The sequence below is a fragment of the Chlorocebus sabaeus genome, chromosome 7, assembly GCF_047675955.1.
Source record: "Chlorocebus sabaeus isolate Y175 chromosome 7, mChlSab1.0.hap1, whole genome shotgun sequence".
Taxonomy (NCBI): Eukaryota; Metazoa; Chordata; class Mammalia; order Primates; family Cercopithecidae; genus Chlorocebus; species Chlorocebus sabaeus.
This window is the reverse complement of record NC_132910.1, coordinates 132515774-132531811: the sequence shown is the minus strand read 5'-3', so window position 1 is coordinate 132531811 and position 16038 is coordinate 132515774. Positions and strand designations below refer to the sequence as shown.

The 16038-nt window shown below is 36.8% G+C and overlaps 1 protein-coding gene across 1 annotated transcript in view; it reads right to left on the bottom strand.

The window, feature by feature from the left end:
• Positions 1 to 16038, bottom strand: part of TENM3 (teneurin transmembrane protein 3) — a 1046942-nt gene that overhangs the window by 913593 nt on the left and 117311 nt on the right. The window contains exon 2 of the mRNA XM_008000348.3: positions 6977 to 7057. The gene's annotated coding sequence lies outside the window, so the exon portion shown is untranslated. The remainder of the gene's footprint in view (positions 1 to 6976; positions 7058 to 16038) is intronic.

The following is a 16038-nucleotide window of genomic DNA, read 5'->3' as shown; positions in this document are numbered from 1 at the left end:
CTATATTTGTCCTGGCTCCCTGCCTTGTGGCAGTTTCCAGATTGCATGCAAAGAAGTAGAGCCAAAGTAGAGCACTGTGTTAACATTAAACAGAGGAGGCGGAGATCAGCCACCAGGGCTGCTGTAGCATCTGGAACGTGCATGGTAGGGTACCAGAAAGGAGGGCGGTGCAGGGTAGGGATAGGAGAAAGGAGGAGAAGTCTGTATGGAGTCTCTCTGGGTCCTTGGCTAAGACTTGTGTTGTACAAATGGAAGGCAAGATTCCATGTGATCAAGCAGGCATTGGCTATTCTTTATGAGGCAGAGAGCTAATCTCTCTATCTCTTTTATCATGCAGGATGGAGAGAAGCTGAAGCCAACCCAGTCAGAGTGGTAAGAGTGAAAGAGAGACATTTTATAATAATAAAAGTCTTCATTGATTAGGAACTTAGAACAAGCTCCAACAACAGGTATGTGTGTATGCAGCTAATAACAGAGATTCAAAAATGTGTGAAGCGAATGTCGACAGAAGAAAAAAGGGAAATTGACAAAAATCACACTAATAGACATTTTTGACACTTTTTTCTCAGTATTTTGTAGAATAAGTAGATAAAAAATTGTTAGAATAAAGAAAATGTCAACCACATGATCAACCAGATTAAATAAATTGATACTTATAAAACACCATACTCGGCCGGGTGCAGTGGTTCACGCCCATAATCTCAGCACTTTGGGAGGCCGAGGCAGGTGGATCACCTGAGGTCAGTAGTTTGAGACCAGCCTGGTCAGCATGGAAAAACTCCATCTCTAATCAAAATATAAAAATTAGGCTGGGCTCAGTGGCTCACGCCTGTAATCCCAGCACTTTGGGAGGACGAGGCGGGCAGATCACCAGGTCAGGATATTGAGACCAGCCTGGCCAACACGGTGAAACCCTGTCTCTACTGAAAATACAAAAATTAGCTGGGCCTGGTGGTGCGTGCCTGTAGTCCCAGCTACTCTGGAGGCTGAGGTCGGAGAATCGCTTGAACCTGGGATGGGGAGGTTGCAGTGAGCTGAGATCGTGCCACTGCACTTCAGCCTGGGTGACAGAATGAGACGCCATCTCAAAACAAAACCAACCAACCAACCAACCAACCGACACAAAAACAAAAAACCACACACACACCATACTCAGTAACTTCGGAGAACACATTTCTTTCAAATGCACTTAAAACATCTGCCAAGATAGATCATGTGCTGATGCTGGACCATAAAATAGAATGTCTCAATAAATTTCCAAAGACAGAAACCTCACAAAGTACCTCTCCAATGACAGTGGAATTCAATTACATATTAATAAGAATAGGAGATAGAGAAAATTCCCAAATATTTGGAAATAAAACAATATGCCTCTAAATAATGCATAATGAAATAATAAATCATAAGAGAAATTAGAAGATATTTTGAGCTAAATGATGATAAAAACACCATGAATAAAAATTTATGGAATGCAGTTAAAGCAGAGATTCAAGGAAACTTTGTAGTATTAAAATACATATATTAGGCTGGGCCCGGTGGCTCATGCCTATAACCCCGGCACTCTGGGAGACCGAGGAAGGCAGATCACCTGAGGTCAGGAGTTTGAGACCAGCCTCGCCAACATGGTGAGACCCCATCTCTACTAAAAATGCAAACATTAGCTGGGCGTGGTGGCATGATCTCAGCTACTCAGGAGACCGAGGCAGGAGAATCGCTTGAACCCAGGAGGTGGAGGCTGCAGTGAGCCGAGATCTTGCCACTGCACTCCATCCTGGGCGACAAAGTGAGACTCCTGGGGAAAAACAAAGCAAAACAAAAAAACCCTTATATTAGAAGAGAAGTAAGACTTAAAGCTAATAATCTTAATTACTTCCTAAGTATCTGGAAAAAGAAGATCACATAAGAATCAAAGTAAGAAAATGAAAGGAAATGGTAAAAATAAGGGAATTAAGGTAATTAAGAAAAAATAAAGAAAATCAACAAATCCAAACATTGATACTATGTGTTTTTTATAAGGCCAGGTGGTGAAAGCTGAAATGTAAATGAGTAAGTTTGTTAGAGGAGCTGAGAAGAAAGGCTCCAGAAGTAAGAACAGGTCTGAACTCCTCCTCCCAGTGTCCATTCTCATCCTGGCACCAAGGCTAATAAAATGAATGGACCCAGCAAGACTGATCAAGAAAGAAATCTGAAAATACAAATAATCGATATCAAAAATGAAAGAGGGAATATGATCACAATTCATAGAGACATTCAAAGGATAATAAAGAAACATGAACATTTGTGTAAATACACTTTACAACTTAAATAAAATAAGTATATTGAACGACACTGTTTGTCACATCGACACATAGAGGGGAACTACACACACCGGGGCCTATCAGAAGGCGGAGGGTGGGAGGAGGGGGAGGATCAGGAAAAATAACTAATGGGTACTAGGCTTAATACCTGGGTGATGAAATAATCTGTACAATAAATCCCCATGACACAAGTTTATCTATGGAACAAACCTGCACATGCGTCCCTGAACTTAAAATAAAAGTTTAAAAAAAGTAAAACCCTGTAAATATTAACACAAAAAGCAGAAAACCTGAATAACTTTATATCTATATAAATATTATATATATACACACACATATATTTAAATTGCAATTAAAAAGCTCCCCACCAAGATAACTCTAAGCCTACATGGATGCTCTGGTGAGTTTCTATAAAAATTTTATGAAACATATAAATCTACACAAATTATTTAAGAAAACACAAAAGGAGGAAATATTTAAATACCTTCCAACTCATTTAATGAGACCAACAGCATCTTGGTAAGAAAACTTGACAAAAATATTTCAAGAAAATATAGAAACCAGTATTTCTCCTGAATATAGACATAAATAAGTTTTAACAAAACACTCTCAAGTCAGATCTAGGATTACATAAAATAACCATACATCATGAGCAAATGAGGATTTTATCCCAGGAATGCAAGATGGACTTAGCACTTAAAAAAATCAGTTTAATTCACCAAATTATCAGAAAAGGAAGAAAGACCATATAATCATTTCAATGTATGCAGGAAGGAAAGTTTTTGACAAAACTGAACACCCCTTCGTTACACTTAACAAAGTAGGAATAAAAAGGAACCTCTTTAGTCTGAGAAAACATCTATGAAAAGCCTGAAGTTAACATCATACCTAATAACAAAATATTGAACATTTTTTCCTCTCCTGAGGTCAGAAACTAGGCATATTGTTCTCACCACTTCTATTCAACATCATACGGAGAGTCTGAGATAGGACAATAAGTAAAGGGAAAGACATAAAAGGCATAAAGTTTGGAAAAGATGAAGTAAAACTCTTTATTCATAGACAAAATGACCGTTTACATAAAAATTCAAAAGAATCTCTAAAAAAAACTACTAGAGAGTTCTAAACTAAAAAATACAAAATATTTTAAAAGATCTAAATAAAAGGAGAGAGTTACCATATTCATGGATTAGAAGACTCAAAATCGTTAAAATAGTCATTTTTCTTCAAATTGAACTAGAGATTCAATGCAATGTCAATCAAAATCTCAACAAGCTCTTTTGTAGAAAATGACTAGTTGATTCTAAGCTATATATGGAATTGTAAAAGATCTAAAATGGCTAGAAAAATTCATGAAAAAGAAGAATAAAATTTGGGACTTATATCACCTGATTTCAAGACTACAATGTTCTTAGTGTGGTATTGATATAGGGATAATAGAATAGATCAATAAAATAGAATAAACAGTTCAGAAATAGACACATATGACCCATCAACTTTCACCAAAATTCCAAAGCTATTCAATTTGAAGTTCTTTTTTTTTTTTTTTGCTGTATTGAAATAATTGTGTGAACATATAAAAACAAATGCATCTCAACCCCTACTTCACACTATGCATAAAAACTAATTCAAGATCATAGACCCAATTGCATCAAAACTATAAGGATTTTCAAACCTAGTATTGGCAAATATTTTTTAGAGAGGATACAGAAAGCACCAAGAATAAAAATATTGATCAATGTCATCAAAATTTTTAAAAGCCTATTTATCATAAGACATTGTTAAGAAATAAGGTAAGTCATTAACTGAATGAAAATATTCATAATACATCTGACATAATACATCTGACAAAGGTCTACCCAAAAGATATTTTAAAGACAAATATCCAAAAAGCAAATACCTGAATATCCAAAAGATATTTTAAAAGCAAGTCAGACAAGCATATCTAATGGGCGAAGGACTCAAATAGACACTCCAAAAAAGGCAGACTCATGAATGGCTGATAAGCACATGAAAATATGCATCATTAGTCATGAGGATAATGTAAATTTAAAGCCACAGTGAGATCACAAGAAAGCCAAAACCCAGAAGAATAATAACACCAGTTGCTATTTTGGACAAATGGAACTCTCATACATTTCTGGTGAGAGTGTAAAATGGGACAGAATCTTGAAAATACTGCTAGACAGGGTATCAAAAGCTAACCAGAAATTTTACTCCTTGGTATTATCCCAAGAGAAATGAACACATATGTCCACAGAAAGACTTTTACAAAAATGTTCATGACAGCTTGATTCATAGCATCTAAAACTTGGAAACAACCCAAATGTACAGGAGGTGAATGATTAAAAAGTTGTGGCATATTAATCAATGAAATACTATTCAAGAGTAAAAAATACATGTACGACTACTGTCATACTCAACAACAGGTATGGAACTGAAAAACATCACATTGAACGAAAGAAGCCAGAAGCAGAAAAGCACACGTTGTAGATTACCTTTCAACGAAGGTTAAGGGTAGGTAAAACCAACCTTCATGATAGACAGAACAGTGGTTGTTTATTGGTGGTGTTTAAGCAGAATTGACCTTGTCTTTATTACAGAAAAAACTTCTTGTTTTTCACATTAATAGCTCAATGGAATATTTCCAGGTGTCTACTTCCATAATTTCCAACATTTTTTTAAGTTGTGATATTGTCAAATTGTGCATTTTAATGTCCATTTTTTCTCCTAATTTAGACACAAATCCCATTATGCAGTGACTAGGTCATCTCTCTGTTCTGAAGAATATCAAGCAAATTCTCAGTGCACTCCGTAAATGTTAAGCTTATAAAAATCTCTACATCTCAAGGTCTTGGTTTAAAAAAATTTAAATTTTAAATTTTTGTGGGTACCTAGTGGTGTATATATTTATGGGTGGTTCCATACGATGTTTAGATGCTGGCAAGAATGTGGAAAGCATCATGGAGAAGGGTATATCCATCCCCTCAGCATTTATCCTTTATATGACAAACAATTCAATTACTGAACACCAATTTTAACTGTGCAGCTGACTAACTGCTTTATAACATGCATAACCTTCAAATAATTAGAAGCCTCCTAGATCAATTTCAACAAAACTGAGTAGGAATTATTACTTTAAACCCTTTTCTTTTATACATGATTTACAGAATGAAAGATAAATTAAATACATGTTTAAGAATATGTAAGGTGACATAGGTATATAGAGGACTGCAAATCCCTCTAAACTGAAGTGTTTCCTGAAATTTAAGAGCAAAGTCAAGAAGTTCTTCTGGGTAACAGGGAATTAATATATAATAGCTAAGATGAGATAAAATATCACACTGTGATTTGCAGATTAATAATGACACTAAATATAAAGAAATGGTTTAGATGACACATTATTTTTACGAAAGGAACCAGACACCCTAAAATATAAATTAATAATGTAGGATTAGAACCCTAACATTTCAAAATAGTATAAGAAAATTGGTCAGCAACAGTTTTTTTTGGAAGTTTAGGATAGGTAGAAATCCTAATATTAAGTGGAACATTCGAAGTGTTAGGATTTAATTGCTATTTTTTAGGAAGAGACCTAAAAATTAGCAGGAATCAGTAGGCTGTTGGGAAGGCCTTCTCTGGAATAAATAACTAGAAATGCATTTATCTTTCTTGAAATAAAGAAATGTGATCCTATTTTGTCATTTATTATGCTAAATACAATAAAGTCTTTAAGAAACGTGTAATTAAGCTGTTCACTGATCTACTTCTCTCTTCTAGGTTGCTTTGAGAAACCATGCAAAATCTTCATCCCATATTAATTACCAATTTAATCAGTCAATGCTAAAAGAAAATCTTTTGCTTTAATTATAAAAGGCAGTTGCTGTAAACATTTGACGTGACGAATACCTTTGCTGATCTTGGGCAAGTTGTAATTTATTAAGCACAAATATGAGAACAACACAAGTAGAGGCTTAATCAGCAGTGACCCTCGATTAAAACAGGTGATGTTTGCTGGGGTTTAGAATAATGGTGAGATAATGCCAATTAGTTGTCAAATCATCTGGCAAAACAGCTGTTACATAAATAGAAGATCACTTGGGCTTCTCGTTCATTTTCTCAATTTCGTCTTTTTAAAGTCATTCAAAAAGATAGTTCCTCTGTTTATATAACATTTAAAAGCAGGGGAAATAAATTTGCAGTGTTAGAAGTCATGATCCTGGTTAGCCATGCTGGGGTGAGGGAAGAGAGGTGGGAAGGGGTGTGACTAGAAGGGGCTCGGGGCTGGAGATACCTTTTGGCGTGTGGAGAATACGCTGTTTGTTAACTGGGTCCTGGTTAAGGGATGCGCTCCCTTTGTAAAAATCCATCAAGCTGTGTGCTCATGGTTCCCACATTTTCTGCATGTATATTATGCTTCCAAAAAATTTCCCCTAAAATATAAACTATTTCCAGAAATATAGGGAATTACCTCAATATTGTGTCAAAACTGAAAGGTTTTATACAAATGTCTGCAAGAAATAACAGTTTTCTTGACAACTTTTCCTCAATTCCCTCTATCTCCAAGAAAACATACCAGAACATCTACAATTTTTATTCAATAGGATTTTAAACAAAATGGAGGCATAAACATTAGCCTTGTGCTTACCATCAGATTTAGAAATGTATATGCTACTTACCAAAAAGGTGTGTTCTGTCTCACTTTTGTGGCAATTTGTTCATTATAGTTGTCAAGCAGAGATATTGGCTGTGGCACAAGCCTGGAAAAACAGAACAAATAGAAAAATTGCGATCCTATAAAACATTACTTTTATCGTAAGAGTATATGTCACCTATTTCCTAATGTATTTTTCTGCAGAACTATAAAATGATAACTGGTTTGCTCTGTCATGTAACAAGCAATTACTCTCTCTGCATATACCAGGTGGTACGGGAGATGTGCAGCTGTCTATTGTAAAACTTTTTCGTCAAGGAAATTAAGCAAACAAAGAAGTGTAATAAATATACCAAACTGGCGAGTATCATAAAGGAGGTATAATCAAATGTTCTGGGAGTCGGGAGGCAGAAGAGGTGACTTCCAACTGGAAGAGGTGGTGATTTTTGGAGGCGGTGGGGCCTAAATGGAGACTGGGGATAGGTACGGTCTTCAAGGTGGTGGGCAGGGCCTGGGACAGGAAGATTGAATGAGGAGCAGCCCATGTATGGGGGACAAAATGACCAAGTTACAGATTTTGAACATAATGGAAATAGGAGGGGAAATTTGATGCGTTTCAGTTTGATCGAAGGAATTTTTCAGAGGGATTGGAACTGAGGTGAAACTGTGAGAGCAGTGATTAAGTCACTTGTAATAATTTGGGTACTGTGCTAGGCCCAGAAATTCAGCAGTGAAATTAGAAGGATATGAGCCCAGGCCTCACGGAATTCCCAGCTTATGGAGACAAACTGATATAGCGGATTATAATAATGCATGATGAAAAGCAGAGGTTTACTGGGGGATCTGTAGCAGGGAAATCAGTGTGGTCCAAGGGTCGGAGATTTAAAACAAAACAAAACTTCAAGTCTCAGAAAAGTGATCATTAAGGCAATGAGGTTAGATGAGATTGCCAAGGGACAGTGTAGAATATAAAGGGGGTGGATATGGACAGACTCCCATCTAGGAGGGAGGAAGGAATCAGAGAAGAGGAAGGAGTCTCTGAAGACTGTGGCGTTAGGAAAGACAAGAGACCCAAGTTTTATGGAGGAGGCTGTGTTCAAATGCAGAATGCTTTAAAATTCAGGCAGGGTTAATACTGAGAAGTGGTTGTCTTGTTTGTTGACTTGGATACATTAAAAAATGATAATAAAAATTGTGGGGTGATGGAGCTGGCCTGATGTTCAGTTATTCTACACACACATCAGTGCTGTTGTTCTCTTTTCTGAAAAGCAGCCTCTCTTAAACATCATGCAGTGATTCAGGACTTAGCCTGGCTAGGGTTCACAGATTAGAATAAATGACAAAAATAATCATTTCAAAAGCTATAAATTATAAATATATAATCGCAGTGACTTCTCATTCTTTTACAACTACAGGATTTTTATTAATTGCAATTATATGCTAAAGAAACAAACCAAGGCAGTATCTAGATAAACTAAGTAACTGAGTGGAGGAGCAGTTGGTTTGGTTGTTTAGTCCATCCTAATTAGGAATTAGACACAACGGATCACCATACAGTTAACCAGGAGGATGTTAGAAACTTCTAGATTCACTGTGATTTTAGCCATAGCTTATAGTTAACAGCTTTGATTTCTTGAAAATTACAGAAGATAGAAATAGCACGTTAATTTATGGAGAATAATTACTTAAGGGTGCTATTGAGTTTAGCCATGCAATCAAGATTATGGTTTCCAAATATCAAGTGAATTAAAATAGTCATTTACTGTTAACTTTTCCCTTGCAGAAACCATTTTCAGCTTTCAGGAATTTCATATCCCTTGCAAAATATTTAGAAAAATAACTAAGATTTATGGATTTAAAGAAAATGAATATAGTATACAATTTAGAGCCATTTGTATTCTGTACAGGTTTATAAACAGTGATTCCAAACTGATTATTTAAAAGGCACTTAAACTGACCAATTTTTCTGTTCATAGATAGACATTTTTCTATATTCTGAGATTTTTTTCCAGTCAAGTCTCCTTAAATATCTATTTGGGGGATTTTGATAAGAATCACAATACAAATGGAAGAAGAGTACAGTGACCAGATTTCTAAAGCTCTACAAACCTATGGACGAGTATCATTTCTGAAGATCAGAGGAAAAAAGTATCTATGATGAAAATAGACAGAGTGGAAAAAAATGGTTATTTCTGTCCGTGCTAAAAAGCTTAGAGAGTCACTGATTAAGGTCACTGCCAATTTTGTCAATGAGGAAAGTGCTTTAGCAAGCCTTCAACCCCTCATCTTTGCCATCCTCCGTGTAGGCATGAGGATGACGGTACTGTCAGGGTGTCCACGATCAAACACTAAGAGGATTCGGGGTCAACCAGACTAGAACTTTTTAGCAGAAAACTGAAGGTGTCTAAAACCAACTCCAAAGAATGCATTTTGTGTCTTCTGTCCCTTTGTCCCCTGAAGGGCCATCATCATCGGCAACAAGAAAAAGGAGAAGAAAGAAGAAAGGAAAAAATAGCTATTAGCCATATTCACATTTGTTCTTGGCTTTTCTGGAAATAAAATGTAAAATCTCCAGGAACTAGCTTTCCTTTAAAGATTTATTAATACAATGACAACTGTTCACAACAGCTAGTAAGATCTAAATCCTGTGCTCTAAGCTAATATCCAGACTGTGTATTGGCAATCGACAGCCAGAACAGCTTGCCTTGTTACTCAGGTGAAGTTTATTAAACACTTTTTCTATCTGTAAGCTCCAAAGAACGGTGAAAGATGCTTGTAAATCGACTCCTGTAGTACTTGAATAATGTAACTGGAAATTAGAACAAGATAAGCAATAGTTATTTCACATTAGAACACACTTTATATTACTTTGTAAGGGTGGATTGATATGTTCAGACACGCAGGTGTCACCGAGCCTTCATCTGAGCCATAGAATCACCTCACCCTAGAGCAAGTGGAGAACAATTAATGAAATACTTGGTTTGCATAAAAACCCTAGAAGAAATCCTAGGCAATACCATTCAGGACATAGGCATGGGTAAGGACTTCATGTCTAAAACACCAAAAACAATGGCAACAAAAGCCAAAATTGACAAATGGGATCTAATTAAACTAAAGAGAGTCTGCACAGCAAAAGAAACTATCATCAGAGTGAACAGGCAACCTACAGAATGGGAGAAAATTTTTGCAATCTACTCATCTGACAAAGCGCTAATATCCAGAACCTACAAAGAACTCAAACAAATTTACAAGAAAAAAACAAACCACATCAAAAAGTGGGCAAAGAAAATGAACAGACAGTTCTCAAAAGAAGACATTTATGCAGCTAAGAGATACATGAAAAAATGCTCATCATCACTAGCCATCAGAGAAATGCAAATCAAAACCACAACGAGATACCATCTCACACCAGTTAGAATGACGATCATTAAAAAGTCAGGAAACAACAGGTGCTGGAGAGGATGTGGAGAAATAGGAACACTTTTACACTGTTGGTGGGACTGTAAACTAGTTCAACCATTTTGGAAGACAGTGTGGTGATGCCTCAAGGATCTAGAACTAGAAGTACCATATGACCCAGCCATCCCATTACTCGGTATATACCCAAAGGATTATAAATCATGCTGCTATAAAGACACATGCACATGTATGTTTACTGCGGCACTATTCACAATAGCAAAGACTGGGAACCAACCCAAATGTCCATCAATGACAGCCTGGATTAAGAAAATGTGGCACATATACACCATGGAATACTATGCGGCCATAAAAAAAGATGAGTTCATGTCCTTTGTAGGGACATGGATTCAGCTGGAAACCATCATTCTCAGCAAACTATCACAAGAACAGAAAACCAAACACCACATGTTCTCACTCATAGGTGGGAACTGAACAGTGAGATCACTTGGACACAGGAAGGGGAACATCACACACCAGGGCCTGTTGTGGGGTGCGGGGAGAGGGGAGGGATAGCATTAGGAGATATACCTGATGTAAATGACGAGTTAACGGGTACAGCACACCAACACGGCACATGTATACATATGTAACAAACCTGCACGTTGTGCACATGTACCCTAGAACTTAAAGTATAATAATAATAAAGAAAAAGACGCGGCTTGCTAATTTGGCTTTGATAATTCAGAGTCTTGGGAAAAGGAGGGTGCTCTCTGAAAAGCACTGACTTAAATGGGTGAGAGCAATGTAACACACAAAGCTCTAGTTAAGGAATTGCTGGGCATCTAGATTCCCTATCTGGAGTATTAGGGCTCTAAGATCTCAGTTCAAAACTACACGGGTGGTTTAACCCATCAGCTTGTTGTCATCCTATCAAAACTCCCCTATTTTATTGGGCCCTGATCCATATCTCAGCTCATTTGACCACTGAAAACTTTGCTGTCGCCTCTAGTTGTTACCTGCACTGGTTTCCCAGTTCGTGGTCTAACCGAATTCTGATTATAAGATGTTTTGTATAGCAAGGTAGATCATTATTCGGATAGACCATTGTGGCTTACTGAGACATAACTGGTTTTTTTTTTTTTTTTTTTTTTTTTTGAGACGGAGTCTCGCTCTGTCACCCAGGCTGGAGTGCAGTGGCAGGATCTCAGCTCACTGCAAGCTCCGCCTCCCGGGTTCCCGCCGTTCTCCTGCCTCAGCCTCCCGAGTAGCTGGGACTACAGGCGCCGCCACCTCGCCCGGCTAGTTTTTTGTATTTTTTAGTAGAGACGGGGTTTCACCGGGTTAGCCAGGATGGTCTCGATCTCCTGACCTCGTGATCCGCCCGCCGCGGCCTCCCAGAGTGCTGGGATTACAGGCGTGAGCCACCGCGCCCGGCTTCTTTTTCTTTTTTGCTTTCTCTCTCTCTCTTTTTGTCTCCTGGGTTATTCAAGTCTGTAGCCATTGGCACCCAAGTAAACAAGGGTGAAAATGAAATCTCCATCTGGGAACAGCTTCTGACTCCATCAGGTCATGATCAGTGCATTGACGCTGAAATCCCTCAAACGCAAAGTATGCCCCTTATACTCCTGCAGAAATTCAAAGTTCAACCTGAATTTTGTAGTTCTTTGCTTCTTATAGTTGAATAATGTGCAGTTTCATAGAGGCTAACAGATACTCACTAGTATTTGCTGAGTTGGTGGAAGATACTATTCATAAACTAATAGTGTGTTACCAGAATTAACTGAGAACTCTAAGCCAGGATTCCACTAAGACATTTGATTACAACCTCATGCCTGAGAGCCTTGCAGTACTCCTGAGATTCATGTTCACATGAAACTTGTTAGAGTTCTTGAAATCTAGGGAGGCACATGTGGTTATTACTGCTGTTTTGGTTGCAAACTGACATGAATTAACATATTTGTGACATTATGATTAGATTTTATCTGTACTCATCATGGACTGTGCTGTGTTGGTATTGTATTATAATATGTTGATTGTTATTTTGTTTATCCCAAAGTATTTTTTTTATTATGGGGTCTTTCTCTCTCAGAAAATGGAAATAGTCTGGGGCATGTACATCTGTAAGTGAGCCACAGTCGAGAGGCTTAAGAATCGCTGCCATAAAAAAATGGAAGTTAGCATACAAAAACTTTCATGAGTAGGGGACCTGCAATAATGATTCTTGCCTGTGGTGAATTACCCTTAGATCTCTGGACCCAGGAGAAAGACTTAAGGGAACTGGGTACACAAGGACGAGTGTCAAGGGCAGGTAACTCACTTGACACTCTTGCTCAGGGCCAGCCTTGTTTGTATATTGCAGAGAGCCCAAATTTTCTTTCAATTTTGCCTTCTTATTCAGGTATCATGAGAACCATTAACTTTTTTGCCTATAATTTGTTTTTACCTAACTTTACTAGAAATGCATTTTCTACGCAGAATGTATATTACATTTCCTATTTGTCCTGAAACCAATGCAGCGTTTCTTCATGCTTTTATGCATGATATTTACCGCCTTTGACATTTTTATTTAGTAGTCAGTATTAATAAATCTTCATGAGAGTAGCAGAGTCATTGTGATTTTGTTAAAAATGCATTGCTTACAGTTCTTTGAAGAAGTATGAATGTTGGGCTAAAAAGACAAACAAAGGAACAAACACTGTCATAGAAGCCATCCAATTCATCTTTGCATTGGTGAAATAAATATATTCACTGAACTGTTCATTTTATTCTGAGCTCTAGTCTTTCAAATTCTTCAAGTATTAAATTAGGGTTAAGGTAGCACTTAAAAAAGTTAAGAATGTATATAAATCAGCCCACAAATATAGCTACCTAGTTTCTCATAAAAACACCCCCAAATTATTAACATTTTTCATGCAGATTTGTGAAAGACATGATTCATGTGAGCATTCTTTCTGATGTCTGAGCTAAATTTCTCTTGTTTGTACCTATATTTATGTCCATCAATAACTTCAGTGAGAACCAGGATATTCTTTACTTCTTATGGGATAGACTATTTTATAAAAAACTAAATCCACTAGAGTTACCTTTCATGTTTCATATGTTTTATTCCCTGGGAACAGCGCTCTATTGCTGTAAACTGGACGTAATAGTCTAGTCATCAAAATAATTGAGGAACAATAATAAAAGAAATATAATACAGTTTCATATATAATATAATGAAGTAGCAATTTAGAAAAACACATCGTTTTTACTCTATTTTTTACTGAGAGAACACATGGAAAAGAAATTTGCTGCAGTGCCTGGCACATCGTAAGACCTGAAAATATGTTTTCTTTTGTCCCCTTGTTGTCTTGCTTCTCATAGCAATTGGCTCTGTGACAAAGCTTGAGATACATTTTTTTTCTGCAGGGAGGCATTTCTATTAATGAAGTTTAAAAGCTTAGATTTGGGTGAGAAAAAAGAAAATGGTGGTATTGATAAGAGATGGAAAGGGAAATTGAAAATTTATTTTAGTGTGTTATCAGATAAAATGATTTATAGGAATTGTAAATGTTCCATTGCATTTTATAAGAAACATAATAGTATATGGGAAAACGGTTTTAGTTTATGGCCTTTCATGACCCTAAGTTCTTTTACATGCAGTTCTCCCTAGTTTCAGATTTGTAGAAAAGTGTGTGTGTGTGATTGTGTGTGTGTTGTGTAAGTTTGCGTAATTAAAAGACATTACCCTGCTCCTTTTTAAGCTTAATTAAGTATCTATTTTGTCTTTAAGAAACGCTTTAAGGCCGGGCGCGGTGGCTCAAGCCTGCAATCCCAGCACTTTGGGAGGCCGAGACGGGCGGATCACGAGGTCAGGAGATCGAGACCATCCTGGCTAACCCGGTGAAACCCCGTCTCTACTAAAAAATACAAAAAAACTAGCCGGGCGAGGTGGTGGGCGTCTGTAGTCCCAGCTACTCTGGAGGCTGAGGCAGGAGAATGGCGTGAACCCGGGAGGCAGAGCTTGCAGTGAGCCAAGATAGCGCCACTCACTTCAGCCTGGGTGACAGAGCGAGACTCCGTCTCAAAAAAAAAAAAAAAAAAAAGAAACGCTTTAAAAAGACATTACTTTGTAACACCTTATCAAATAATGATAGTATCTACAAAATACATCTTAAATATTAACACAAAATTTAACAGTATCCACCCAAGCCAAAGACAAATCAATATTGAAGAGGTGAGCATAGATCAGAAGAGGAGGTCATGGGTTCAATCTGTGGGGATATTTCTCATAGAGACTCAAAGCAAAGAATACAAAAATCGCTGTGGCAAAATTCCACAAATGAGTTTTCCTGCTGACAGTGAAATTATCCTATATTAGTTGTATGTTAACAGAGAAACTCACACAAAGGATAATTTCACAATAAAGTGATTACTTAAAATAACTGAGGTAGGTTGGTCAAAAGAGGAAAAATGGAAGTAAAAGAAATATTTTCATGGTACAAAATATGTTCCTCCAATAAACCATCACGAAGCTAACCAAATCAAAGACAATGTTTGAGATGTTAAATGCTATCAATAAATTTACTTATCTGGGTATATTATAGCCATTTTGACAAGTCATGGACTTAGAAGTATTAGGGATGTTGAAAGATAGAAAGAATAAAGAAAGAACAAGGAAAAACAGAAAAAGAGAAAAAACTTGAACAAATAGGTATTGGTTGAAACACTCAGCAAGTTCTAGCCCTACTTGAAGTATTGTCCACATAATGAATATTTCAGGTGCATCTTGAGATCCTTATGTTTTTCAAAGACAAGTAGACAAGATGCATTTTACATCTGTTAAAGACTTCTGATTGGCATACATGTTGAAAGACTGTCTCAAGATTGAAAGGCGGAATGTTCCTCAAAAGCCATAGCTATGAAATATTTATTCCACCTTCTTTCATGGAAAAGCCTGAATTGACTTCGTGACATAAAGCTCTACTAATAATGCCAAGAAAATTACACATCCTGTGTTAAATGATTATTCTTACAAGGTGAGCCAGGTCTTGTGTGTCATAGATGATCACAGAGAATCATGCAAGTTAAAGTTTACAGTGTTCTTGTAAAAGATAATAATGTATTTTCAAGCTTTATAGCATGAGGGACACAAGGTCTGCTGAAGATTTCTTAAGAAAGATAATGCTGGATGGTTTTTTCCCCAGGATTGTTTAGTTTCTTTCTTTTTAATTTCAAAATTACATTTTTTTGATATCAACCCCTGCTTGTGAGAACCTTTTGTGTATAAAATGCTGGAGCGATACCTTTGAGTATACTTTTTATTAAGCAAGGCAAAGACTTGTGTGCCTCCAAATATTGCTCAAATCTCCAAAGCCAGCTGAATAAATAAACATAATGTGATCTGTAGCCCAAAAGTCTGCAAATGACTCCATATGATGTTAAAAAAACTATGATTCCTTCTAAGTATTTCTTGGAGCCAGTGATTAGCAGTTTTGTTTAAGTTCTGGGACCCCTGAGCCCCCATAAAAATAACTTTGAAATATTATATTATGTGTGAAAATTTTACACACATGCACATTTATAATCAGCAGACAGGGCCTCTGCCCTTCGTCAACCTGATAATCAACCATAGGACCTACTCAAACATGAAAAAAATAAAAGATTGAGAACTCTAAAGCACATAATCTTAGAGCCATTTAGAACCAT